Here is a 27,140-nt window from a genome sequence, read left to right on the forward strand (position 1 = left end):
TGATGAAGGTGCTAAGGAAAAATAACTTTCCTAGGACTCAACCAATGATAGAAAAGAGACAATTCACTTAGTGATCAATGGAGGATGCGTGCTTAGCAGTTGGTTGGAGGGTCATTGGGGATTTTGTATCATGATGGTCTCTGCTTGACAGATTCCTTCAGGGAGTCTAAAGGGGCTTCCCAAGCAGGCTAGCCAGCAAACCATGAACTCTGGGATCACAAGAGCACTGGTCCCTTGCCTGCCTTGTTGATGTGGGTTCTGGGACTCAACTGCGGGTCCTCACTCCTGTGCATCCAGTTTGCCCACTGCGCTGTCTCCAGAGCCAGGCAGGGGGGCGTTTAAAGGGGAGCTGCTCTGCTTCACCTCATCACGGTTTTCCTCCATATCAAGAACCAGCTGAATGTCCCTCCATCTTCATATCGTCCTTTTCTCTGGAGGAGAAAATAAGCACCTTTCTGGTCTTTTCTGCAGTTTAAATTCAGGAAGAAGGAAAAGCAAATGTTCAAAGTAGTGCAGCCTGAAAACCTTAGTTAGAAATTTCTATTTGATAAAGATGAGTTAAAGTGGTTACTTTTAGAGACTTCTGTTAGCCACCCCAAACACATTGACTGATGATGGTAATGACATTCAGCCTGCTTCATTTTCCATCCCTGGTGAATTCCCTTTCCCCCGTTGTTCTCAGCCATTCCTGCTCCTGAGAAGTATGAAAATGATGCTTATGACGACAATAAATCTTGACCTCTTCAAAGACAGAGTGAGCTGTTAGCAGGATGGGGTTAAGGAGCCAGATGCCCAGGAATGTTTTCATTGTCCTTTGAAAATGCCAGGGGACCCTTCTGAACAAGATCAAGAATGAGAAGTGGACGGGTTTGGCTTCTCCCATTAGCCACCACAGGTCACAAGGTCAGGGCTCTGGCCTCCAGGAACCCATGAATATCAAATACGAAGGGTGCCTTGTTCCTTATTCTCCAGACGGCAAACTGTGGAATTATCCATTATGGCCATGAATTGCCACTTTATTTTCAAAGCAGTAAAAGAGAAGAAAAGCCAAACATAAAAAGAAAAAGAAAAAAACCCGCATCTTAAACCTTTTCAATTTTTAAGCCCATAAATATAGAAGTCGGGACAAGAGTCCTTTCTTTGAAAAATATTTTATGTCAGATTGTGCCATATATAATATTTAGCAAGTTTATTTTCTCTCCTGGGAGGTAAAGGATTTTACCAGCTCCACTCACCGTGTAATTTGTGGCCCAGTGTTGAAATTTATTAGAAGCAAGTCCTCAACTTCCCACTTAAATTTTGGGCACTGAATTTGATTGGGTGTCAATTGGTTCTGAAGTTTTGAACTTGGTTCGAAAATTGGTTGCTTGGAGAATCTATAGGGCTGGGGAAGGAGGGAAAGAGGACACAGGAGAGGACCAATCTGCCTCACACGTTTCCTCACCTGGGAGTGACTTCTCTCTTTTGACTCCTTGGTCACTGTGTACCACACAGAGGTGTGTGATGATGCCTTGTAGCGTGTATTGTCCTCCTTTGGGGAACTAAATGGTAAAGTGACTAGATAGTTATGGTCTGGGGTTCAAGAACCTCCAAATCTGTGCATTTATCTTGCTTCTGCCACTATCTATGGAAGGTAAGACAGGCTGTGCCTCAGTTTCCTTATTTTCAAGGTACAAATATTAGTTGTGTCTACCTTGTGGGGTAAGAGTGAGAATGAAATAGATGAATTAATTCACAACAATGCAACTAACTAAAGGTGTGCCTATCATAAATCAATCCTAATTGCTTGCTACTTTTCATTCTAGACTCTTGAACTCGAGAATATGGGAAAACCCATCATATTTATATCATGCTATTTTTGTAGTGTCAGGTGTAGTACCATTTTATAGTACTTATTAATTTTACAGAAGTGTATTATATGTCCACATGGGGTAGGCCCTTTACAGGAGACACAATGTCTGCCCTTCTGGCATGGTGGAGAGATGAGACGATCTGGAGTGCTTCCAATAAGGAAGTGTGGGATGATATGGATCATGTACCCTGGGTTCTTATTTCTGATCTATGGGATATAACTTGGGTTTCCAGGACAGAAATGATGTCATGGAAGACAAGAACAAGGAGTATTCTCAAAATAGACACACACCTCTGGAAGTCATCCTAGGAGCTGATTGAATGAGAGAATGTGAAGAAATTTTGGTTGGCTTTTAAGAAAGCTAGGGAACCTCAACACCATCTCTAGTGGGTTTTGTTGCATAAGGAGTGTCCAGACCCTCGATTGTCATGTTTTTGTTCCCCAGATAAGGATGAATGATGGGTGCTGGGAATGTAGCTCAGTTGGTAGAGTGCTTGTTTAGTATGCACAAAGCCCTGGGTTTGATTCCCAGTACCACTTAGACCATGTGTGATGTTACATATCTGTAATCCCAGTGCACAGAGGCAGAATCAGAAGGGTCAGAAATTCAAGATTATTTTTAGCTATATAGCAAGTTCAAAGATACCCCAGGCTATCTGAGACCCTGTTCTTAATAAAGAGGATGAATGAGAGGAGGTCCACCTGAAGAGTGTCCCTGTGCAAAAGGCTCCATGCTGAATCAGGACTTAAGTATATCCACATGCTTATTGTTTCCTTAATTACTTTCTTATACATGTATTTTACTAACATCTCCCTCTGAATCTTGCAATATCTCTAGTCACTCATCTCTGTCATTGTTAAAGGGAGCTTGGTTCCCATCTAGATCTTTCTGGCTGTCCTTTCCACACTCAGACAGCATTGTGCCCCTCCTCCTCCTCATCCCCATGTGTTTCTTAACTTATAAGTCATAAGCTGACCTTTGATCTGGAAGACGGGGCCGTTAAGCAACAACAACAGATTGCTCACTCATTTAAAAGTTATGGAGAAACAGTAGAACTATCCAAGCTCTTATCTGGAAAGCTTTGGCATCAAGCAGAGGTGAGCCATTGTCTTCCTCTCTGAGCAGAATGGCAGGAGTCCTTGTTTGTATACACCATGTTTCTCTGAAGATAAACCCTTGATAGAGTTGGAAGCCTGGCTGCTTCCTGCCCCCTGAGAGCTGGGTCCCCTTGACTCTCAGTAACCTTTTCAGCATTTCACTCAACAAGATCAATAGCTTTCCATTAATCCTTCTGGGCTTGGAGGAAGCAGAATAGATGAGAGAAGGCAAGTCGGGTGATGGATACTTCAGAATCACCCAAAGCTAAATGGTTATTTCATATATTGAATCCAGGAGAGAGATTCACTATAAATGTACACATTTCCCCAAGACAGGTGAGTGACTGCATGGTTCTCTGGAGCAAGGATGAATTGGTTGTCAGCATTTCTTTCTTTCGTCTCTTCTCTTTTCCTCTTTGAAACAGGATCTCACTGTGAAGCCCAGGCTGGCTTGAAACTCAATACACAGTCCAGACTTCTCTTGACTTTCAAGCCTCCTGTCTTCACTCCCTGAATACTGGTATTACAAGCATGGTGCCCAGCATTTAGAGAAGAAGCTAATTTTTGTGCTTTTTTTTTTTTCCACACAAAGGAAAATGTCTGTAGAATACATCTCTCCCCAGAGAACTTTTTAGAACAACTGAACATGTGCAGTGGCTTGCTTTTTTAAAAAGCCCACGTTGTGTTTTAATGGAGAGTTTGTTATTCAGTAGATGTGGGAGATGGAATTGGGTTATATGAGGATTTCTCACGAGAAGACAAACAGTGAGGAAAATGGAAATGTGCAGAGTAGGTTACATCAATGCTACAGGGTAGCCACTCCAAGAGTTTACCCGTGGAGCCTACGGAACACGACGACAAGGCTCTCTACTATTTGAATCTGGAAATTCCCTAAAAGCCCATTTGTAAGAGCCTTTGTTCCTAGCCCACAGTGCTAACCAGGAGGTAGGAGAGCCTGTAAGAGGTGGCAGGTAGTGGACAGTGGTAGGATATTAGAGGTCTGTCCTTGAATAGGACTGTGGGGATCCAGTCTCATTCTCTCTCTCTTTCTCTTCTAGGCTATCATGATGTGATCACCATGTGCCTTTGTACAAACCCCAAATCAACAAGGGCTTAGTTGGTTATGAGCTGAAATCCTCAAAACTGTGAGTAAATATCAAACCTTCTTCTTTATAACTTGAATATCAAAGGTGTTTTGTCATAGTATTAGGAAGCTGACTAACAGAGGTTTTAGTGAGAATGGAAATGACCCCACGATAACAGCAGCAAACTTGAGCTGAACCTTTGAGCAGAGTTTTCATTGTGTCTTTCTGGTAAAGACAAGGCCACTCATTTACTTATATGCAACCTAAATGCTTATGTAGGTCTTATATTTTAACAGTTTCTTTTAAAAACAGCATCTGTGGAGGGTGTTATTTGATCAAAATATATTATATGCGTGCATTAAATTCTCAAACAACAAATTAAAAAATATTGCTAAAACCAGCATCTCTTAAAAATGATCAACATAGTCTGTGAATATAATGAGAAGTGTCAGGCTGCCTAAGGCTTGGAGTGGGAGGTAGCAGAAGCTGCCCTATGCTCAGCCATCTAGTTCTTAGAAACAACCACTTTGAACTTTTATAGCTGTTTCCTTACAGTTATTACTTTTTTAGGCTTATCAATGTGAGGCATTAATTATTCTCTTTATGTAGTATGGTCACCTACTTCACACCTATTCCATACACCTTCTCACTCTGTCCTTCAAAAAAAATGTTTCTCAGATATGGAAATGATGTGACTACACCATTATGACTTTCTGAATACCTGTCTGTAGAATAAATTCCTCCCAAGAAAACTTTCTAGAATGACTAATCGTGTGCAGTGACTTCCTTTTTAGAGTCAGTGGTGTTCCATGATTACAATTTCTTCAATAGCTGTTGTTTTCACTCGGGTTTCCAACTAATTCCTCTGTTCTGTGCATTGTTTGTTCTTAATATATCCTGTATAATTTCATATCTAAAAAGTCTTTTCTTAGCACATATTAGCAATATAGCAATGAGTTTCTATATGATATGTTCATTTATGAATATATCATATTTTGATCATATTGCCCCTGTTATCCTCTGTGGTTCTCAGATTGAAAGAACACATCAGTCTAGAGCCATACCACCTGGAATGAGTCCAGTCTCTACTGAAAGGATGGATCATACTCCAGCTACGTGTGACCCCCCTTCCTCAGTCTTCCATGTTGTGAATTCTCCACAAAGTGTCATGTTCCTCGAGGGGAACACTGCATCCTTCCCTCTGGCATGCACTAGATAGATGTTCATTAAGTATTTGATGAATGAATGAATGACTGTATTTCCATGGGGTGTTGAACAAATGAGTTTAGGCTTTATATGCTTGAATGAACTTACTTTCAGATGTAAAATATGGTAATATAATTGTTTGAATCCATCAATTTCCTTTCTCCTTGTCTTTACATTATACTCTTGAGTTCATTATGCAAATATGCATATGTTTCCAAGTATAACCTGAATTGCAACCAAAAAGTGAGTAGTACAAGTACTATCAATCACACACAAAGATTAGCTATGAATACTTAAGTCTGGATAAGAAATAGCTGATATTTAATAAAAAACTCACACAGTCTTTATACCTGAGCAAGCCATTCCATATGTATTATTGTTACCTTTCATTCCTCCTTAGTGTGAATACTGACTGTAAATCACATGCGGTATCTACTGCTATGTTCTGCACCCTCTGACCCTCTGCTTGGAATTTTCCTCCCTTTGCCTCTCACTACTGTTCTTACCACAGCATGCAAGCCTAGCTCATGCCTACGCTTTCTTCATGGCCCAGCTCAACTGCCTTTGACCAGGACTTCTTTTCTCTATTTAAATTCTTACATTATGCATCACGTATGCCAAACAGAATTGAATTTTTATCTGAGTGATTTTTTTTAGATTAGTGACTACATCCCCTCCTAGACAGAAAGTATCCTCAGTGTGGGATCCGATCTGGATTTGCTTCTGTCTTATCCACAGCATTTTGTAGGTACTCAGTTACATCATTAAAACCTCCCCTCAAGGGCTCCAGATAGAGCTCAGGGCTTGAAAGCTTGCTTGGCATGCACAAAGCCCTGGGTTTGACTTCCAGCACAGCAAATCATCACACCACTACCCACCACCACCACCACCACCACCACCACCACCACCAGCAGTAGCACCACCAGCACCAGCACCACCAGCACCACCACCACCAAAAACAAACCAAACCAACCTAAAAACATGACAAAACGACCAACCTACCTACATACACACACACATAGATTTATTTATTTATTTGTTTTTTTGTCTATCTATCTGTCTGTCTGTCTTTCTGTCCATCATAGTTTGGTTTCTGTTCCTGTGATAAATACCACCAGTAAAAATAATTTGGAGGAAGAAAGGGTTTAGTTCATCTCATACTTCCATGCCACAGTCCATCACTGAGGGAAGTCAGGGCAGGAACTGAAGGCAGGAAACTGGAATAGAACTGTAGTGGTATACTGCTTACTGGCTTTGCTCTCTGGCTGGCTCAATTGGTTTTCTTATGCAGCTTAGGCCTGACTGGGTGGGGATGGTGTTTCTCACAGCAGGCTGGATCCTCCTCTCACAGCAATTATCGCTCAAGACAATCTCTTAGAGGCATGGCGGCAGACCAGTCTGATCTAGACAATTCTTCTATTGAGGTTCCCTCTTCCCAGGCAACTCTAGATTATGCCAAGTTGACAATAAAAACTGACTAGGATATTTATTCACCATTTATTTATTTAAAATAAATGCTCTGTAACTTTAAATTTGTGGAAATTTTCTTTCTGAATATATTGGTGAAAACTTGGCTTTTGGATGAAGGCCTGGGAGTAATGAGCAGAATTGGGAAATCGAGATTTAGTGGGTGGGGTTTTGTTCTATTGGGTATGCAAAGAAAATATGAAAACTTCTATTCTTATGAGTTTATTTAAATATGATGCATTATAACACTTCATTTGTCATCATGAATATTCAAGTCTTCCCACTTCAGTGAATTTTCTAAATAAACATCTTACCTTATTCAGTACAAAAGCATTTAAAATATATTTTATATTGAACAAAGTATTTCCACTATGTATAGAGATCTTTCTGTTTCTTTGAAAGAACAAGCTGACCTTAATCCTTTTTCTGGTGACACTGTCACTTTTAGGGACATTAGAAAGTAAAATATACTTATGATTGACTGCCACAAGTGTGTAGGATATATGGGGTAAAGAAACAGGTTAGCTATGAAAACCTTTTTTTTTTTTGTTTTAATTTAAGAAATAAAATATTGAGTCAATACTAAAATATATTTTCAAAACATGGGTGTAGAAAAACCAAATAACTGTACCATAATCCTGTGCCTGTCTCCAACCCCATTGTAAAATTAGGATGTCTTCATGACCTCTAAGATGTATGGGTGCTTCTTTCTAGACTCTTTACTCAAAACTTTATTTGGAAGTTTTTCTTCATGATTATCTTTCATTTTGAAGGCTTCATAGTATATGTTTGAGGTCTGAACAATGTTTTATTTAAGTTTGCATATTTGTGATTGTTTCTAAATGGGGCCCAGCATTCAGAAACATACTTTCATTTTGCTTAGTATTATGCTCGTAAGGGCTAACGTTGTCAGTGGTACAGCTGTTTTTTTCTTTTATTTCTCTGACGTATAATACCCCATCCTGAGACTCATTTGTTTCTCGGCTATGTCATTATGCTGCTGCCATGAACATGCTTCATTCTGTGTCCCTGGTGCCCACATCTCAGAGGTTATCTCTGGATCTAGGATTGGTGTTGCTGAGTCACAGGTTATGTGCCTCTTAGATGAGGTAAAGCCTGAATCCACTCTGTAGTAATTGTGCGAATTTACACTCCCAGAAGCAAATTTAAGCATTTTAGTTCAACATTCTATCACTTTGTGTTGTCAAACCTCTAATTTTTACCAAGCTGGCAAGTGTGAAGCGGTATTTCATTATAGTTTTAATTTGCATTTCTCTGATTACTAATGAGGCTGAGCCTTTTCTGCACATATTTATAGGCTATTCAAGTGCTCTTTTCTGTGAAGTGCCTGTTCAAATATCCTGCCCATTTCTGATTGAGTTTTGTTTGCCTCTTTTGCATGTTGATCTCTAGTTCTTTATGATATATTTCATTGAATTTTTGAGATCTCTTATTATAAGAGGTACTGCTCTTTTATTTATTCCTGTGAAAGAAATATACTAACAAATACAGAAATACACACAGTGGATTGTAAGATGCACCCTGATAAAAGAGTTCCTAAGACAGAAAAGAAATTTGCATCTTATAATGATGAAATATATATTCTAGATTTTAATCCTTTGCCAATTAAGTATATTTTAAAATATAGTCTTTCAATTTGTATGTTGTTTCATTATCTTTTTATATTCTCCTGATGCAAACTAGTTTTTAATTTAATGTAGTCCAATTTTAACATGTTTTCTTTCACATTTTTTCCATCTGTGTTTTAAGAAGTCTTCCCTGCTTTGAGACAATAAAGAAATCTCCCTATTTAAAATTTTTTTCCTTTATATGTTTTATAGATTTGCCTCCTATGTTAACAATTTTTTAATTAACTTGGAATTGATTTTGGATTATGTTATGAGAGACTGCAAAGTAATATTAATTATTCTGGTATTGTGAAGTCCTTTCTTTTCCATCTGACCTGCAATTCTATCTTAATCTCAAGTCAAGTGTTTGCATCTGTGTGCAGCTGTTTGGGGGATCTTAAGTCGACTCCATTGATAATTCTCTTTATTTCAACACCACCTCGCAGTTTGGTGTGGGTTTACTGGGTTTACTGTGATGCTTATTGTAGTTTCAATGTGAAGTGGTCCTCATGTTGTTGGAACCTAGGTCCTCAGCTCCTGGTGCTATCTTGGGAAGCTCTGGGAACCTTAGGAAGTGGGGGGTCTAACTAGAGGAAGCGGATCACTGGCACATCTTCATGGAGATTGGGACACTTTGTTCCTGGTCCTTTCCTGTTTCTTCTCTGCTTTACACCCACTATGAAGGGCATGGCTCTCTGCACCACATACTCCCACCTCCATGATACTCTGTCCAAGCATAGGGGGCCACAGGGTCATAGATTAAACCTTCTTGGACTGCAGATCAAAACAAATTCCTCCTTTGTAAAGTTGTATTGTCAGGACCCCATTACAGCAATACAAAATTAACCAATACAGAACCAACGAGACTTAAACCTCAGTGCCTGAAGGCAGCATCACTGATGTGCATGGATCCCTAACTTTTTGCATTGCTATGGTTTCTGTATAAATGTGGATAAATTATAAAAAGTGTATCCTACACCTACTCTTACATGTAAATTAATTACTAGTCATAAAATATTTCTTTTTCCCCCCCCCCTTGTGGTGCTAGGGATTAACCTAGGACCTTGAACATATATACTACACCAACTTTTCCACTTGGTTCATATGGAATATTTTACCTATATTTATGTGTGTGTGTGTGTGTGTGTGTGTGTGTGTGTGTGTGTGTGTGTGTGCACTCCTAATCACGTGGAAACCAGAGGACAACCTTAGATGACATTCCTCCTCAGGCATCATCCATCTTTTTTTTCTTGTAACGTGGTCTCTTACTGAATGGGAATCTTTAAGTAGTCTAGGGTGGCCAGCAAGCCCAGGGATTGTACTATATCCATTGCCCCTGGGATTGGATTATGAGAGCACACCATCATACCTGTTTTTTGTATGTAGGTTTTTGGTACAAAACTCAGGTCTTCATGCACTCTTCTGACTCTCCCTTGCCTATTATTTTGACCTTTGTTTTTCTGTATGTATTTTAGAATAATCTGTCAAATTCCATAAATAGACATCAGCATTTTCATGGAATTATATTTATGCATCAATTTTGAAAGCTCTGACACCATTTGCCAAATTAAGTTCTCTAATGCATGAATTTAGTATATCTCTCCATGTTTAGCTCTTCTCCAGTCTTTCAAAATGGTTTTATAAGTTTTTCAAGAGAATTTTATGTGTCTCTTATTAGACTTATAGTACTCTGTCTTTGGTAGGATATTATTAATAAATATCTTTTAAAAGATATTTTAAATATCTTTTAAATATAAATATCTCAATATCTTTTAATAACCATTTTCCAAGTGCCATCAATGGTGTATAGAAATTAAATTGATTTTAATGTATTGATTTTATATTTAACGACATTATTTAACTTTGTTGTTAATTCAAGTAAATTTCCTTTAGGCAATCATGTAATACTAATATTATCAATTTTGATTTTTTCAGTTTTTCAGTCATATTTTCCATTCTTATATCTTTTTTGTTTGTTTTTGAGACAGGGTCTCACTGTGTTGCTCTGGCTGTCTTGGAACTCACTATGTAGATCAGGCTGGACTAGAACTCACAGAGATCCTCCTGAGTGCTGGGATTAGAGGCGTGTGCTCCCACCACACATGGCCCATTCCTTTATCTTTTGCCTTTGCCTCCTCTCCTTCCTTTCTTCCTTCATTGTTTTACCATCCTGTTCAGGTTCTGCAGTACAATCCTGAGCAGATAGTAGGCCACTGCTTCTTAGAAATCTGCTTTATTGAGAAATAATTCACAGATCATGGAATTCGCCCGCTTAAATATGATTCAGTGTTTATTGTAAATCATAAAATGATTGAACCATTAATGCTAGAATCTTTTTTATTTACCATACAAACAAACTCTATATCCATGAAAGTCATTCGCTGTCTGTCCTAACACTGCTCCCCATCCAAGGTCTACAGAGCTTTGTATCTAATTTTTGTCTGTGCAATTCTACCCACTTGTACACTACATAAAAATAGAATATGTGACATTTTTGTGATTGGCTTCTTAAACTTAGCCTAATAATTTCAAGATTCATTTATTATAGCACATATTTTTTGACAAATATTACATTGTATGGGTATGCCATATTTTGTTTAACCATTTACCCATCAGCTGATTGAACATTTTGGTTGCTTCTATCTATGTTTTGGCTATTATGAATAATGTTATTATGACTATTAATGTACACATTTTTTATGTGGACAAATGTTTTCTGTTTTCTTAAATGCTCTTTTATACCTAATAGTGGCATTCTGGGTTTTATAATAATTTATAATAATCTTTTGAGGTCACTCAAAAGTGACTGCACTATTTTATCTCTCCACAAAGATTGCCATTTTGTCATATCACTGCCAATACTTGATATTATTATTATTATTATTATTATTATTATTATTATTGCTTGGTGTTATCTTAAAGGACATGAAGGGTTACCTCATCAGGGGATGGTGATGACTAATGACAATGAGTATCTTTTTGATTTTTTTCCCACGTGCATATTTTCTGTGGAGAAATGTTAATCAGATTTTTTTCTTTTGAGTTGTGCTCATTGTCTTTGTTACTGACTTGCAGGAGCTCTTCGTGTAGTTGAGATGCAGTCTCTTACCAGACAGTATGTGGTTTCAATTTTATCCCCCAGGTGTGGTCTTTCACCTTCCTTGTTTCTCTTTCTCCCTCCTTCCCCCACTTTTTAAAATTAAAAATTTCATACAACATATTTTAATGTTTTCTTTCCTTCAGCTCCTCTCACATCCTCCTTTCCTCCCTACCCACTTAACTTTGTTCTTTTTTCTCTATTAAAAACAAACAAAAAAACCAAAAGCAGATACAAAAACAAAATCCCATAAAACACATAAAATTGAACAAGCAAAAGACCTATAAGACCAAAAAATCCCCCGAATAAACCAAACCACACACGTACACACACACACACACACACACACACACAAACACAGTTTGTTTTGCATCATCCAACTACTCCTGGACACGGGACCTGCCATGGAGTGTAGATGCTATACCCATTGATATTCCACTGCAGAAAACTGATTTTACCTTTGCCAGGGGGTATCAGTTACAAATAACATGGTTAGAGGTGGGACCCCATGTCCACTTCCTTCTCTCAGTGCTGGGACCCAATCTAGCTTGAACCTATCCAGGTCTTGTACACCCTGCCACAGTCTTGTGAGTATATGCACATCCATCCTCTTGTGTCTGGAAGACATTGTTTCCGTGAACTTACCCACCACCTCTGGCTCTTACAATCTTTCTCCTCCTCTTTCACATAGATTCTGGAGCCTTGAGGGGGGCGGGGTTAGATGAAGACATTCCATTTAAGACTGAGTGCTCCAAAGTCTCCCACTCTCTGTATATTGTCCAGTTGTGGGTCTCTGTATTTGTTCCCATCTACTGCAAGAAGAAGCTTCTCCGATGTGGGTTGAGCAAGGCACTGATCTATGGGTATAGCAGTATGGCATTAGGAGTCATTTTATTTCTCTGGTATTTCAGAAGGATAGGAATTAAGTTTTCCCCTAGGCCTATGTTCTATCTAGTCTCAAATTCTTGGCCACTTTAGCAGTGTCAAGTATGAATTTCGTTTGATGGAGTGGGCCTTAAATCTAATAAAAAAGTGGTTAGTTACTCTCTTAACATTTGTTTCACAGTTGCACTAGTATGTCTTGCAGGCAGGTCACAGGGATGGTAGCTGGGTGGGATCGATGATTAACTGTCTGCTCTGGTAGTATGCAGAACACCTTCCAACACCAGGAATGCTGATTAATAGGGGTAAATCTACTAGTTAGGCTCCAGCTTGACTTCTCCATGTTTGATGACCTAAGTGTTGTCTTTAGCAGTAAGTCCTCCCATCATTTTGTGGAGAGCAACCAACAGCCTCAGCAATAGCCTGTGATGTTTGGGGTCGGGGTTTCATGGGACCCCTTTGGTCAATGATTCCACAAGACATAATCCATTCCTGATACTGGAGGCTTTACTTGGTAACATAAAATGTTTAGTTGTGACTATTCTTTTGTGACTTCTTTTCTATTCCTTTCATCTATGCATACGTTTCCGGATGCTTCTACAGTAGTAGGTTTTCCAAATGGCATTTATGTTAGTTTCCCTCTCCTCATTCCCCTTTTACCCCACTCTTCCGCCCTTCCCGATTTAATCCTTCTATTGTAGTTTCTCCTACAACTCTACAGAACACTATATTCTATTTCTCTTTCCTTGGGAGTTCCCCCAACCTGACTTCCTTACTAGGTCCTAACCTCTGAGGTTGTTTGGAATGTAACTCATATCAAAATCTTAAAATCTAACATCTGCATGTAAGAGAAAACAGATATGTATCTTTTGGGGTTTAGGGCACCTCACTCAGAATGTTTCCCCCCTCCCCAGCTCCATCCATTTACCTTTAAACTTCATTTTTTTCTTAACAGCTGTATAGTTTTCCACTATGTAAATGTACTACGCTTTCATTACCTATTTTTTAGTTGATGGACATATAGGCTTTTTTCAGTTTCTGGCTATTATGAATAGAGCAGCAGCGAACATGGATGAGCACATATCTCTGTAGTAGGATGTAGAGTCATACAGCTGAATCTTGAGGTAGAGCTATTCCTAGCTTCCTAAGGAACTACCACACTGAATTCCATAGTGGCTGTACCAATTTGCATTGCTACTGGCAAAGAACAAGTGTTCTCTTTCCCCAGCATCGTCACCAGCGTATGCTGTCATTTTTTTTTTTTTTTTTTTTTTTTTTTTTTTTTTTTTTTTTTTTACCAATCTTGGCAATTCTGATTGGGGTAAAATAGCTTTAATTTGAATTTCCCTGATGTGTAAGAATGTTGAATATTTAAGAATTTCTCAGCCATGTATGTTTTGTCTTTTGAGAACTCTCTGCTTAGTTATGTATTCTATTTTTAATTGGGTTATTTGTTTTCTTGATGCTCAGTTTTTGGTTATTGATATGTTCTAGATACTAACCCTATATTAGATGTATAATGGATAAAGATCTTTTCGGTAGCTTGCCATTTTGCTGGAGTGGTGACGTCCTTTGCTGTACAGGAGCTCTTCAGTTTCATGAGGTCCCTTTTTATTGTTGTTCTTAGTGCCCATATTATCGATATTCTGTTGAGAAAATATTTTCCTGTGCCTGTGGATTCAAGGCCATTACCCACTGTCTCTTCTTTCAGGTTCAGTGTATCTGGTCTTATGTTGGTCCTTGGTCCATTTGAAGTTGAGTTTGGTATAGGGTGATAAGTATGGCTCTATTTTAATTCTTCTACATGCAGCCATTGAGTTTGACCAACACCACTTGCTGAAGCTCCTGTCTTGCCCCCAGTGTATATTTCTGAGTCTTCAATTAGCTTCCATTGATCAATGTGTCTATTTTTATGACAATACCATGCTGTTTTTATTACTCTAGCTCTGTAGTACAACTTGAAATCTGAGACAATGATACCTTCAGCAGTTCTTTTATTGTTCAGGACTGTCCTGGCCATCTTGGGCCTTCCTCTAATGTTTGGAAGGAATGCTATTGAGTTTTTTAATAACTAGCCAGGTGCTCTACCTGAGCGACATCACAGTATTTCCCAAAGCACAAGAATATTCCCTAGCCGGCTGGTGGTGGCACATGCCTTTAATCCCAGCACTCGGGAGTCAGAGGCAGGGGAATCTCTGTGAGTTTGAGGCCAGCCTGGTCTACCAAGTGAGTTCCAGGAAAGGTGCAAAGCTATACAGAGAAATCCTGTCTCTAAAAACCACACACACACACAAAGAATATTTCCTTCAGGTAACATAGGCTTTATCTACTTTATTTTCAGCCCTGTGTGCTTTTAGTGCAGAATCTAAGAAAGCTTTGCATAGATTAAGACCATGAAGATTTATGGCTTTTCTGAGAATGTTATTTATCAGCTAAGAAATTTTCATTTTCCTTTGAAAAATACTTGAAATTCTACCCAATACCTTTTCTGCATTTATCGAAATGACCATACTTTATTTTATCTTCTAATGTAGTGAAATACATTAACTTGATTCCCTAATGTTATGCTGACTTTTAATCCTGTTAATCCTGTTACAAATTCAAGTTGTTCATGACATTTTTAATAGATTCTTAGATTTGGTTTGATGATATTTTACTTAGTGATTTTGCATCTGTATTCATGGATGAGGTTGCATACATAATTTTCTTTTCTGTAATTGTCTTTGCCAGCTTTAGAACTAAGGTTGTCCTACTAAACCAATCAATTGAATTGAATTAAGGAATATTCTCTCTTTCACTCTATTCTGGAGTAGACTTTTCAAAGACTGAAATTATTATTTCTTAGATGTTTGATATAATTTATTGAATAAACTGTTTTTTGCATGAGAACATTTGAAATTATTGATTCCAAGATTTAAAAAAAAATCTTTTTTGAATTGTGTATAATGTATTTTGATCATATTCATCCCAAGTTTTCCCAAATCCCCCCTTTCCCATCCACCCAACTTTATGTCTCCTCCTCTTCAAAAAAAAAAAAAAAAAACTAAACAAAATGTGAAGACCAATTGTGCTGTCCAAAATATTCTTGGATGTGTGGTATTCCTCTGGAATGTGGTTGACTTACCAGGGGCAATATCCTTAGAGAAAACTGACTCTTTTTCTCCCAATAACTGACAATTGCCAGTAGCTTCACATCTAGGGATAGGATTTTATATCCCAACCCACTCTCCATGCTGGGATTTAGTCTTGCTTGGACTTTCACCAATCTTGTGCATGCTGTGATGGTTTCTGAGAGTTCATATATAAAGCTACTAGACTATATCCAAAAAACACTGTTTCATTGTAGCTATCCACTGCCCTGGCTCTTATACTCTTCTCATTCCCTCTTTCACAATGATCCTCGAGCCTTTGGGGGAAGGGATGTGGTATATATATTCCATGTAGGGATGAGTATTTTGCTGTCTCTTATTTGCTGTGCTGTTAGTTTTATGTTAACTTGACATATGATGCAGTCATTTAGGAAGAACTTTCAAATGTCTCCATAAGATTGGTCTGTAGGCAAGTCAGTTGAGTGATCTTTTTATTAATGATTGACGTGGAAGGAACCAGCCTATTGTGGGTGGTGCCAAGTCTGAGAAGGTGGTCTTGGATTGTGTAAGAAAGCAGGTTGAGCAAGGCAAGAGGAGCAAGCCAAGCCAGTAAGCAGCATTCTTTCATAGCCTCTGCTTCAATTCTTCCCTCTAGATTCCTGCCTTGAATTCCTGCTCCATTTTCTCCAGTGATGAAGAATGACTTGAGAGTTTTACGTTCAAAGAAACCCTTCTCTCCCCAAGTTGCTTTTGGTCATGGTGTTTTGTCATAGCAACAGGAATGTGACTAAGGCATGTGCCTTGGATAGTTGTGGGTCTTTTCATTAATCATTATCTACTGCAAAGAGAAGCTTCTCTGATAAAGGTTGAGACATGCACTAATCTGCAGGTATAACAATAAGTCATTAGGAGATTGCTATGTCCATTTAGCAAAATAACAGTAGTGGGTTTTCCCCTACTGTGATCTGTCTAGGTGTAGGTTCTTGTCTCTATAATAGTGCCAGGTATGGGTTTCATCTTGTGGAGCAGGACCCAAACCCAATCAGGAAGTGGTTGGTTACACCTCTAATGTTTATGTCTCTATTACACCAGTGGGCACATCTTACCAGTCCAGTTATTATTGCAGTTCACACGATTTATAGCTGGGTAATATTGATGCTTATTTTTCTTCTCTGATATCATTCATAACTCCTTCCAGCAGAAAGGAAACTAGCAAGTGGGAATGATGCTTCCAGACCCGTACCATCATGTTTTATCCATTTCTCCACGAGTCAAGTAAGTGGGGTCTGCAGCAATAGAACCTTAGTATCAAGTTTGAGAGGGTAGGTAACTGTCTTTATAGGGATTCCCATTGCTGCAACGAAATACCCTGACCAAAGCAACTTAGGGAGGGGACGGTTTATTTTACCCACAGTTCTGTATAACAGTTCATCATCCAAAGTAGTGGGGGAAGAAACTCACACAGGGCAGGCATCTGGAGGCAGGAGCTAATGCAGAGGCCATGGAGGGGTGCTGCTTACTGGCTTGCTCCCCATGGCTTGCTCAGCCTGCTTTCTTAGAGAACTGGGATCACCATCCTGGGGATGGCACCAACCACAATGGTCTGGGCCCTCCCATATCAATCATTAGTTAGAAAATGCTTTACAGCCCAATCTTATGGAAGCATTTTCTCAATTAAGCTCCTAGCTTTCAGATAACTAGCTTGTGTCATGTTGATAAAACTATCCAACACAGTAACTAAGTTCATTGGCAATAACATGTAATGTTTGAAGGTCTTTGAGATCTTACTGGCCAACAACTCCAAAAGAAGTCATTCATTCCTTGTACTAGGCTTTTAATTTGTTACTTTTTTAGTCTAGTAGGGGCAATGTTGCCCCATTCTAGAGAAACTCCACTTTAAAAGTTCTCTCTCTCTCTCTCTCTCTCTCTCTCTCTCTCTCTCTCTCTCTCTCTGTATGTAAATTTCTATAGTAGAAGTTTTCATATGACTTTTTTGAAGGATCTTTAGTGTTATTTACCCCTCCGCATATGTTCTCCTCTACCTTGCTATTCCCCCCTCCACTCTGATTTAACCCTTCCTATTCCATTATCCCTTTTAATCCTTTGTACCAATGTATTCTATATTCTCTCACTTGAAAGCTACTCCCCATGGTTCCTTATTAGCTTCCTGATCTCTATGGGTATTCCAAACGAAATACACATATTTGGTTCAAAGATTCAGAGCTAGTATTCAAAAATGAAAGAGAATATGAAACATTTGTCTTTCTGAGGTTGAGTCACTCAAATATTTTGAGTCACTAAAAATAATTGCTTCAAGCTTCATCCATTTACCTGTGAATTTCATAATTCCATTTTTCGTAATAGCTGAATAATATTCCATTGTGTAAATATACCACATTTTCATTATCCATTCATCAGTTGGTAAACATCTAGGCTGTGCCTATTTCCAGGCTATTGGGAATACAGCAACAATGGACATGGACAAGCCAGGTATCTCTATAGTAAGATATAGATCCATTTTCATCCTTTCCAGCAACCTCCACACCGAGTTCCATGGTGGCTGCACAGATCTACATTCCCAGCAGCAGAGGATAGGTGTTATTCTTCCCCCACATCTATACCAGTATTTGTCTTCATTTGATTTTCAGATCTTACTCATTCTGACTGGGATATGAAGAAATCTCAAAGCAGTTTTTTTATGTTTTTAAAACTTAAAAGGGATTTACATGTGCCTTCCTAGATATATTTAGCTTGTAAATGCAAGATTGTAAATGTATTAAGAGACTATTTTTGTTAAAGTTTTCCATCAAGACCTCACAAGTTGAAGTCTCATAAGAGATCTACATTAAGCTATGTGAAACTCCTCATCTCCGATTTCTGTTTTCATGTGGTGGATAACTTCATTTCTAGACACTACTAGTAGAAAGTTTCTCTATTATGGCTTGTAGGGATTTCATCAATTAGAGTGCCAACAGTTTTTCTTTTCTCTCTTTGGACTGGGATCTTGATTTGAAAAAGAAATATTTTGATGAAAATGCTGCTGAGGATTGTGAAAAACATGAAAGTGTGGAATATATCTCCCAAACTAAACCCTTTGCGAAATTAAAAGATTACGTTGAGGTTTTTTACAACAGAAGAAAGACCAGCTGCTGAAGATTGCTGGGATTGTCCCAAATGTAAAGAGCATCAGCAAACCATAGAGAAATTAGATTTATGGTTTCTGTCTCCAGTACTTGTGGTACATCTCAAGCTTTTCTTAAAGTCGGTACCCGAGAGACAATTAAATACTTTAATGATTTTTCCTGTCAATAATTTGGATGTATCAGAATTCCCAATTAATTCAAATGCAGACTCTTGCTTTTATAATTTGATTGCTGTTTCTAACCACTATACAAGGATGGGAGGAGTAAATCATACCAATTTTGCAAAAGATAAAGATGATGGAAAAGAGTATCATTCTGATGATAGTGATGTCTCCAATGTACCCGAAGACCAAATTGTGTCCAAGCAGCAAGCACACTCTTCTTCCAGAGATGAGACACTTTCAGTGGAATTTTCCAGTTGCACTTGGTCCAGTTCCATTGACCAAGAAACTTTAGCTGTCTCCCTGATGGTTAAGGATGCTGAACATTTGTTTAAAATGTTTCTCAGCTGTTCACATTTTGTCTTTTGGGAACTCTCTGTTTAGTTTCATGCTCCATTCTTAAAATTGGGTTACTCATTTTCTTGATGTTTACTTTTTTGAGTTCTTTATATATTATAGGTAGTAACCTTCTGTTAGACGTGTAGCTGGGAAAGAATGTTTTCCATTCTCTTTTCTTCCTCTCACTAGAGCGGTGGTATTCTTTCCTGTACAGAAACTTTTTAATTTCATGAGATTCTATTTGTTAACTGTTGAAGTCTTGAATAATATTTTATTATGTGTATAGATGTCTTGCCTACATGTATGTTTGTACCACATGAGTGCCTGAAGAGACCAGAAGAGGGCACTGCATTCCTGGGAACTGAAGTTACAGACAGCTTTAACAGCCTTGTGGAGGCTGGAAATCAAATTCAGGTTTTCTGAGAGAATAGTGAGTACTCTTAACTCCTCACCCTCATGGTTGATTTTAATGACTGCCTACAGCCATCTGATATTTGATAAAGAGGCCAACAATATACATAGAAGAAAAGGCAGTATAATCAGCAAATGGTGCAGGTCAAACTGGATAGTTAGAAGAACGAAATTCTATCCCTACTTCTCACCCCTGAACAAAACTCAACTCCAAACTGATGAGACCTGATACACTGAACTGATAGAAAAGAAAGTGAAGATGTGTGAACTCATTGGCACAGATTTTTTTTTTTAATTTTAAGATTGTTTACTTTCTATTTGTAGAAAAATTTCTAGGCATTTCTTCACTTTAAGTTTTCAACTTTGTCTTAGATATGTTTATGATAGTCTTATACTAAACTTTTCAACATGCAATTATATATAACATTTTAATTCCTGAGAACACTTATCTGTAGCACGAATCTTGAAAGGTTTTATTAATTAAATCAAACCTGGAGCCAAGTATTGGGTTAAAGCTGGAAGATCAGAGAAGCAGAACAAGTCACAGCTTCCTCACCTTGCCAGTTCCTCAGCTGATCCTGTCTCCTCAGTCTGGAAGCCTCTGAGTCCTCATCCAAATGAATCTCATCTGAACTGCTGCTCAAAAGCCTAAAAGCTTAACCAGCTCTAGTTCCTGGTTTTCACGCCTTATATGCCTTTCTGCTCTCTGCCATCACTTCCTGGGATTAGAGGTGTGTGTCACCATGCCTGGCTGTTTCCAGTGTGGCTTTGAACTCAGAGATCCGGATGGATCTCTGCCTCCCAAGTGATAGGATTAAAGGCGTGTGCCACCATTTTCTGGCCTCTATGTCTAATTCAGTGGCTGTTCTGTTCTCTGACTCCAGATAAGTTTATTAGGGTGCACAATATCACCACACTTATCTGTGCCTTTTCTCTTGATATATTGGTAGTCTGCCAATATTGTCTTTTATCAAAAGTCCAGTTTTTTTTTTTTTTTTTTTTTTTTGAAACAGGGTTTCTCTGCGTAGCTTTGCGACTTTCCTGGAGCTCACTTGGTAGCCCAGGCTGGCCTCGAACTCACAGAGATCCGCCTGGCTCTGCCTCCCGAGTACTGGGATTAAAGGCGTGCGCCACCACCGCCCGGCCCAAAAGTCCAGTTTTTGTTTTGCTAGCAATTTCTATTGTAGCTACGCTTCTAGTGATGAACCCAAAATTTCCCCCAATCCTTATTTTCTAGAACAGTGCTACAATAGGCACCCTATGCCATGCCTCCTGTGCACCTGTGCAGACATACCTAATCAGAGGCAGGCTTTCTGGGTCCTAAGTTCTACGTCTCCAGTGTGAGGTAAGCAGGGATGATCACTGATGCTAGTCCTGGCACTGAACCGTGAGTGGTTCCTATGTTCACATTCATACCTCCCCTTGGATTCTTTCCCCTCCCCCGTTTCGTAGTCCAATAGCTATAACACGATATGTGTTCTTACCTGTACTAGTGTTCTCTGCTTATTGGTGTGTTTTCTTATGTGCTTATTGCCTGTTGGGGTATTATTTTGTATGTTGACTATTCACACATTTTCCTGATTTAAAAACAAAACAACAAGACTTCTCTATTATGGTTTCTGTCTTTTGCCCATTGACTTGAAGGGATTTCTTCGTTACCTTGGTCTTTCATAAGATTTAGATTGTAAATGTGTTCTCTGATTTTGCTGGGTGTTTATGGATCTTTTTTTATATTGAGTTTTGCTAAGTAGGAATCCTTACATTTAATGAATGCACTTAGCTTCCATTGTTTTGGCTAATGGTTTATACTGCTGACGTTTTAAAGTCCTTTCGAAGACCACGTTATAAGGAAAAGCTGCATTTATTCCTAGAAACTTTGTCCTTTTACCTTTTATATTTATGTTCCTCATTCCCTTAGAGACTGTCTTTGTGTGTAGTGTGAGGAAGGAATCTGGTTTATGTTCCTTTTTGATGCAAGACAATTTTCTTAACAGTGTTTACTAAGCCATCTGTTCTTACCCATTGATTTTTGATGCCATTTTTACCGCATAATAGATTCATGTGTATCTATGATTTTGTCTCCGAGTTTCTCAAACAAAACTCATATTATTTTTTGATGAATATCCTAAGTCCTGTTGGTTAGATGCTCCACCTCTTCCTCAAGGCCAAGTTAACTATGCATAAACATTTATTTCTTCATGTAAATTTTAGATTAAGTTTGTCAATTGTCTCAGAGAATCTGAATGGGATTTTGATTGGGATTGCATTTAATTTATAGGTTAATTTTGGGAAAACAAACTATTGAAACAAAACAGTTTTACTCATCAGACTGCCTATGTTTGATAAAATTGTCATATTCAGAACATACAAAGCGTTCTTGGAAATCAGCAGTACAAAGAAAAACAACACCATAAAGATGGACAAAGCAGGGGCCAGGGGGATGGCTCAGTGGGTAAAGGCTTTTGCCACCAAGTTTGAGGACAAGAATTTGATCCTTGAGTTCTATCTCGGGACCCACATGGTGGAAGGAGAGAACCAACTCCTGAAAGTTGTCTTTTGATTTCTACATGTGTCCATGCCTGCACACACACACACACACACACACACACACACACACACACACACACACACACACACTTGCATATTTAAAAATGGACAAAACATTTGAACAGAGATTTCAAAAAAGAAGATATGCAAAGAGCTAATGTGCATGTGAAAATATTCTCTTTATTGCTAGTCATGGGGGGACTGTGAATATAAACAGCTACTAGACTGATGGAAGTAAGAGAAGCTGTCTATATCAGTTGTTGGAGCATCAGGAACACAGCTTGGTGGAAGCATAAATGTGTAATTACTTTGGAGAAAAGTTATATATAGTATATGGCAGTTATATATTTATAAACTTACAAAGACCCCACAACCCAAGAAATCCCATTTCTGTGTATTTACTCAACAGAAATAAAAATGTGTATCTCCAAAAATTTTGTATAACCATGCTCACAGTGGTACTATTAGTAACAATTCCAAGATAGAAATAACCCCAATGTCTGCCTTCAGGAGAATGAACAAGTTATTTTTATAGGTATCTAATATACTATTTGCTTGGCAACACAAAGGCCAATCTATCAGTGTGAAATGAAGTTGAATCTCAACAATGTTACATCAAGCAACTGGAATCGGGAAGAATGGTTCAGATCACTACAGTTACCTGAAGTTCAGGAGCAGACATACATAATCTAAGATTACAAAAATCTGAGCAGAAGTTGTCTCCAGGGAAGGCATATTGCCAGGAAGAGGCATGAGGAGATTTTCTGATTTGAGAAAAAGAAATATATTTTTTAGGTGCTAGTTATACCTGTATACAGTTGTCCAAGTTTGTTCCACTGGATATTTAAACTTATGTGCATGTTATCCTATATAAATTATCCCTTTGCCTCTCACTTATCACACATAATATTTTGAGAAAAGAAGTCAAAGAAAGTGACTAGACTTGGGTTGCAGCTCAGTGGCACAGCACTTGCCTAGCATGGATTCAATTCTTAGTGCCACACAGAAGGCAATCTAAGGCTGAAGTGTTGCATCATAACAAGGAATTGGGATCCTTCTTTTATTACACCATGCAGAAAGTAATTTAAAAGTAATCTATGTTTTTACGCACTTTAAAAAAGATCTTATTATTATTTATTATTACATGCCTGTCTGTGCCTATACATGTGAGTGCAGGTGCTTGAGGGGCCAGAGGCCCCAGATCACCCAGCACTGGAACTGCAGGCCTTTGTGAACCATTTGATAAGGGTGCTGGGAAGTGTACTCAGCTCTTCTGCTGTAAGCACTCCCAAGTGCTGAAGCATCTCTCCAGTCCCGTTTTTATATGTTTTATTTGTTACATGATAAATACGTGCTTAGAGTTGACCCTGTATTTACTATTTTCTCTCCTCATCATATTTTCTTCATCAGATAATTTGAGGTTCATTTTTTTTTCCAGATTGAATTACATTCTTCAGATTTTATTTTAGAATTTGTTGAGGAACAGCAGCTGATTCTAGGTCATTCCCTTCCAGTGCACTGTGATGTACTCCTGTCTTCTGGTTGCTGGGAGCACTCAGCTGTCTAATTGTTCCTCCTTTGTGGGCAGTGTGTGTATTCTTGCATGTCTTATTTTGGTGGTGTGTTCTGCAGTTTCCCCATTATATCTAGGGCTGGATTTTTCTTTAAAAAGAATTCTGCTGCTTGAGAGGTTGGAGAGACGGCTCAGTAGTTGGGAGCATTTATTACCCTTGCAGAGGACCAGAGTTCTGTTCTCGGCATCCACATCTGGTGGCTCATAGCTCCCTGTAACTTCAGTTCCAGGGAATCTGATGATTCCTCTGGACTCCAAGGGCACTTGTATTCACACACACACACACACACACACACACACACACACACACACACACACACACACACGAACAAAATAAATCTTTAAAAAATTCTGCTGGTTGGGAGCCTTTCGAGGCCCCGAGTCTGAGCTGTCCTCCCTGAGGTTCCCTTTTCTGGTTCATCTTGATAATTACCTCTTTCCTGCCTTCTCTCTTCTTCTTTTGCAGCCTTAATTTAACACGAGAGCCCACTTTACTCTGCTTTCCCTGCCTCTCAAGCGCTTTTCAATTTTTGTCCTTCCAGGTCTCAAGTTCTGAAAATCAGTCATCATTAGTGGTATTATTAGCCAGATCTAATCTGTTGGATTTTAATTTCATATATATTTTTCATGGCAAATAGGTTTGGTCATTTATTTTCCTATCTCCAGCACGTATTTTCTTTCTTTCATTTAAAAAATTACATATTGTGTGGTAAACATGTCTGTCCCCATAGGCCTTCCTCTCCCTCATCAACCCTCTTTGTTCCCCAGACACAGTTTCACCTCTACTTTCCTGCTGCATAAACGTACAGGGTTTTATGAATCTATATAAAATCTAGAGTTAGAAATGAGATAAGACATATTTGTCTTTCCAAGACTACCTTAATTATTTTACTATCATTATCTTTGTATGTCTCTATTTTCTTGCAAATGGCATCACTCCATTCTTTCTTATGGCTGATAAAATTCCATTGCCTGTGACACCACATCTGTTTTTTCTATCCATCCTTCTGCTGCTGGATGCCTGGGTTGGTTGCATAACTTCAGTGTTGTGAAAAGTCCCGCAATAAGAACTGCTGTGTAGGTATCCTGTACCATGTTGACCTCAAAGTCCTTTGTGTTAAACATTCAAGTGTGCCACATCTGGATCCTGTGGGAGTTCCGTTTTGATCTTTGAAGAAACTCCATACTGACTTCCAAACTGGGTGGACTAGTTTGTATTCTGTCCAGCAGAATGTATAAGGATTCCCTTGTCCACATCCTCACTTAGCCTTTGTTATCATTTCTTTCTGTAATGGCTGCCTTTGTGACTGAGGTATGGAGGGCTGTCAGTGTGGACTGACTTACATGTCTTTGTTGTGTATCTTTTTTTGGTGGTCTGAGTCTTTCTGTTTCCAGTGTTCTGGGATGGATCCTGTTGATAGCTTTTCTTCTGCCCTTTCCCAGATTACCATGTTTGCTTTCCATGTTTAGTGATCTTTGTTTTTGTTTATTGCTGCAAGGTCCTATTTCCTGGAATGTATTTATCAAGAGGCTTTCTTAAGGCTTGAGTTGAAGATAATACCTGTTTTTGTTCCTGCGGGTAGCTTCTACCTGCTGAGGACCACTGTAGAGTCAGGTTCTGGCCTAAGGGACAGTAACTGTGGGCTAAAAAGCAGCATGAGGGTAATCTATGAGCTACAAACTCTGAAGGGATGTTTCTTTTTTGGTCAAGGTGTAAAACAGTCCAGTTTTTCAGCTAGCCCCTCAGGGGAGGGGTGAATATGCTTTCATTTTATCCAGTGTGGAAATGTAGCTTCCCAGGAGGACTCTCAGGTCTGACTCTGTTTGGAGAGGCCATGGTCCTTATTTCCTGTACTCTTCAGCCCATCAGGCTGTGAAAATTGAAGCTTAAATTTGTCAGATTAAGCAAATGCCCTTAAGTTGCCTCCATGCTCCATTGAACTTCCCAGAATCAATCTTCATTTAGTTTTTGGCCTCTGAAAAATTCATTACTTTCTTGCTGGTTCATTCTCACATTTACACAGATTAAAACAAAAATCTATGTAGCTAGCATATTTGTTTTCACTAGGAAGGGTTGATTGAGATAGCTAGTCTATCATGAGAAACAAGAGATTTATGTATTTATCTTTCATTTTATTCTTATAAAATGCCCATTTTATGTGTAAGTTAACATTTATTTTTCACAAATTAAGACTATTTCTGATGTACAAATGTAGCTACATATGCATGTAATTTGTAAATGAACAAATATGGCTATGAGGTATCACATATTCAGGTCACTCAATGACCCTTATCTACCCTTTGAATTTTGTGGATGTGGCAAAGTGAAAGCCTGTGAGACCTCTGGAACCTTCTGAAACCTCTAAGCTTCATTCTCGATATTTAGCATGCTAAGGTAGACTCTAAGAATTATGCAAATTCAGCCTATTATTTTCTAACCTCCCAAGTCTTGAAAGCTTTCAGAGGTGTATTGATTTCCTCTCGGAGGGAGTGGCTGGTTGTCGTTTCAGTCAGTGTTACCAGCAGCTGGCTGCAAATGACCTGACTGCTTGGTACCAGCCTCCTATGATAAACAATTGTAGATGTAACCAACAGTCTTATTAAATAAGAAACACAGAACCAATGTAAAAGAGAAAGCCGAGAGGTCAGAGCTCAGAGCTAAAATCTCACCCTTCCTCCTGCGGTGTCCCAGCTTCCCGAAAGGAGCTATATCCTGTCTGTCTGTCTTTTTATAGTATTTTGTTCTGCCTTCTCATTGGTTGTAAACCCAAACACGTGACTGCCTTGTCACTGTCTGTATGTACAGCCCCCCAGGTCTTAAGGGCATATGTCTCCAATGCTGGCTGTATCCCTGAACATACAGAGATCTATGGGATTAAAGGCGTGTGCCACCACCACCACCACCACCACCACCACCACCACCACCACCACCACCACCACCACCACCACACTCTTTCTATGGCTCTAATAGCTCTGACCCCCGGGTAACTTTATTTATTAACATACGATCAAAATCACATTTCAGTACAATTAGAATACCACCACAAACAATAGCTATGTTTTGTCCCTTCTCCAACGAGCTGCCCTTCAGGGTTGCAGTTACGATGATGAAACTCTGTCACTTTCGAGAAAGTTTTTGAAGTTGGAGTTGAGACTCACCATAGAGAAACACTTGTCTTTGCTAGATTGATAAGATCTTGGTAGAAGAACCCATTTTTTTTTTTTTTTTTTTTTTGCCAGTTGCTGGCTAATGTCCTGGTTGGGAAGAGTAATAACCTCATTAATGAATTATCTCTTACTTACAAGACAAATTTGACTCATTTCGTGCCTTAAAAGATGGTGTCATTGATTAAAGGTAGCCATTAGTGACCATGGGTAGATGCATCAGCTCACCCTTTGAAGATAGTTGAGGTTTGCATACTCTGCTAGGAAGCAAACCAGTTCTCTGGATAACCCAGATGCTTCCAAGTTAGATATCTAAAGAGCTGCCTTACAGTTCCAAATAGCTGTCAGCAAAAAAGAAATGATTTAATACATAGCCATGGAGACACACACTTCTAAC

At 38.8% G+C, this 27,140-nt stretch overlaps 1 long non-coding RNA gene across 1 annotated transcript in view; it reads left to right on the top strand.

The window, feature by feature from the left end:
• Positions 1 to 27,140, top strand: part of LOC121832385 (uncharacterized) — a 66,292-nt gene that overhangs the window by 24,101 nt on the left and 15,051 nt on the right. The window contains exon 4 of the long non-coding RNA XR_013042562.1: positions 4,009 to 4,095. This is a non-coding gene — a long non-coding RNA (uncharacterized LOC121832385). The remainder of the gene's footprint in view (positions 1 to 4,008; positions 4,096 to 27,140) is intronic.

Source organism: Peromyscus maniculatus, chromosome 9 (assembly GCF_049852395.1).
Source record: "Peromyscus maniculatus bairdii isolate BWxNUB_F1_BW_parent chromosome 9, HU_Pman_BW_mat_3.1, whole genome shotgun sequence".
Taxonomy (NCBI): Eukaryota; Metazoa; Chordata; class Mammalia; order Rodentia; family Cricetidae; genus Peromyscus; species Peromyscus maniculatus.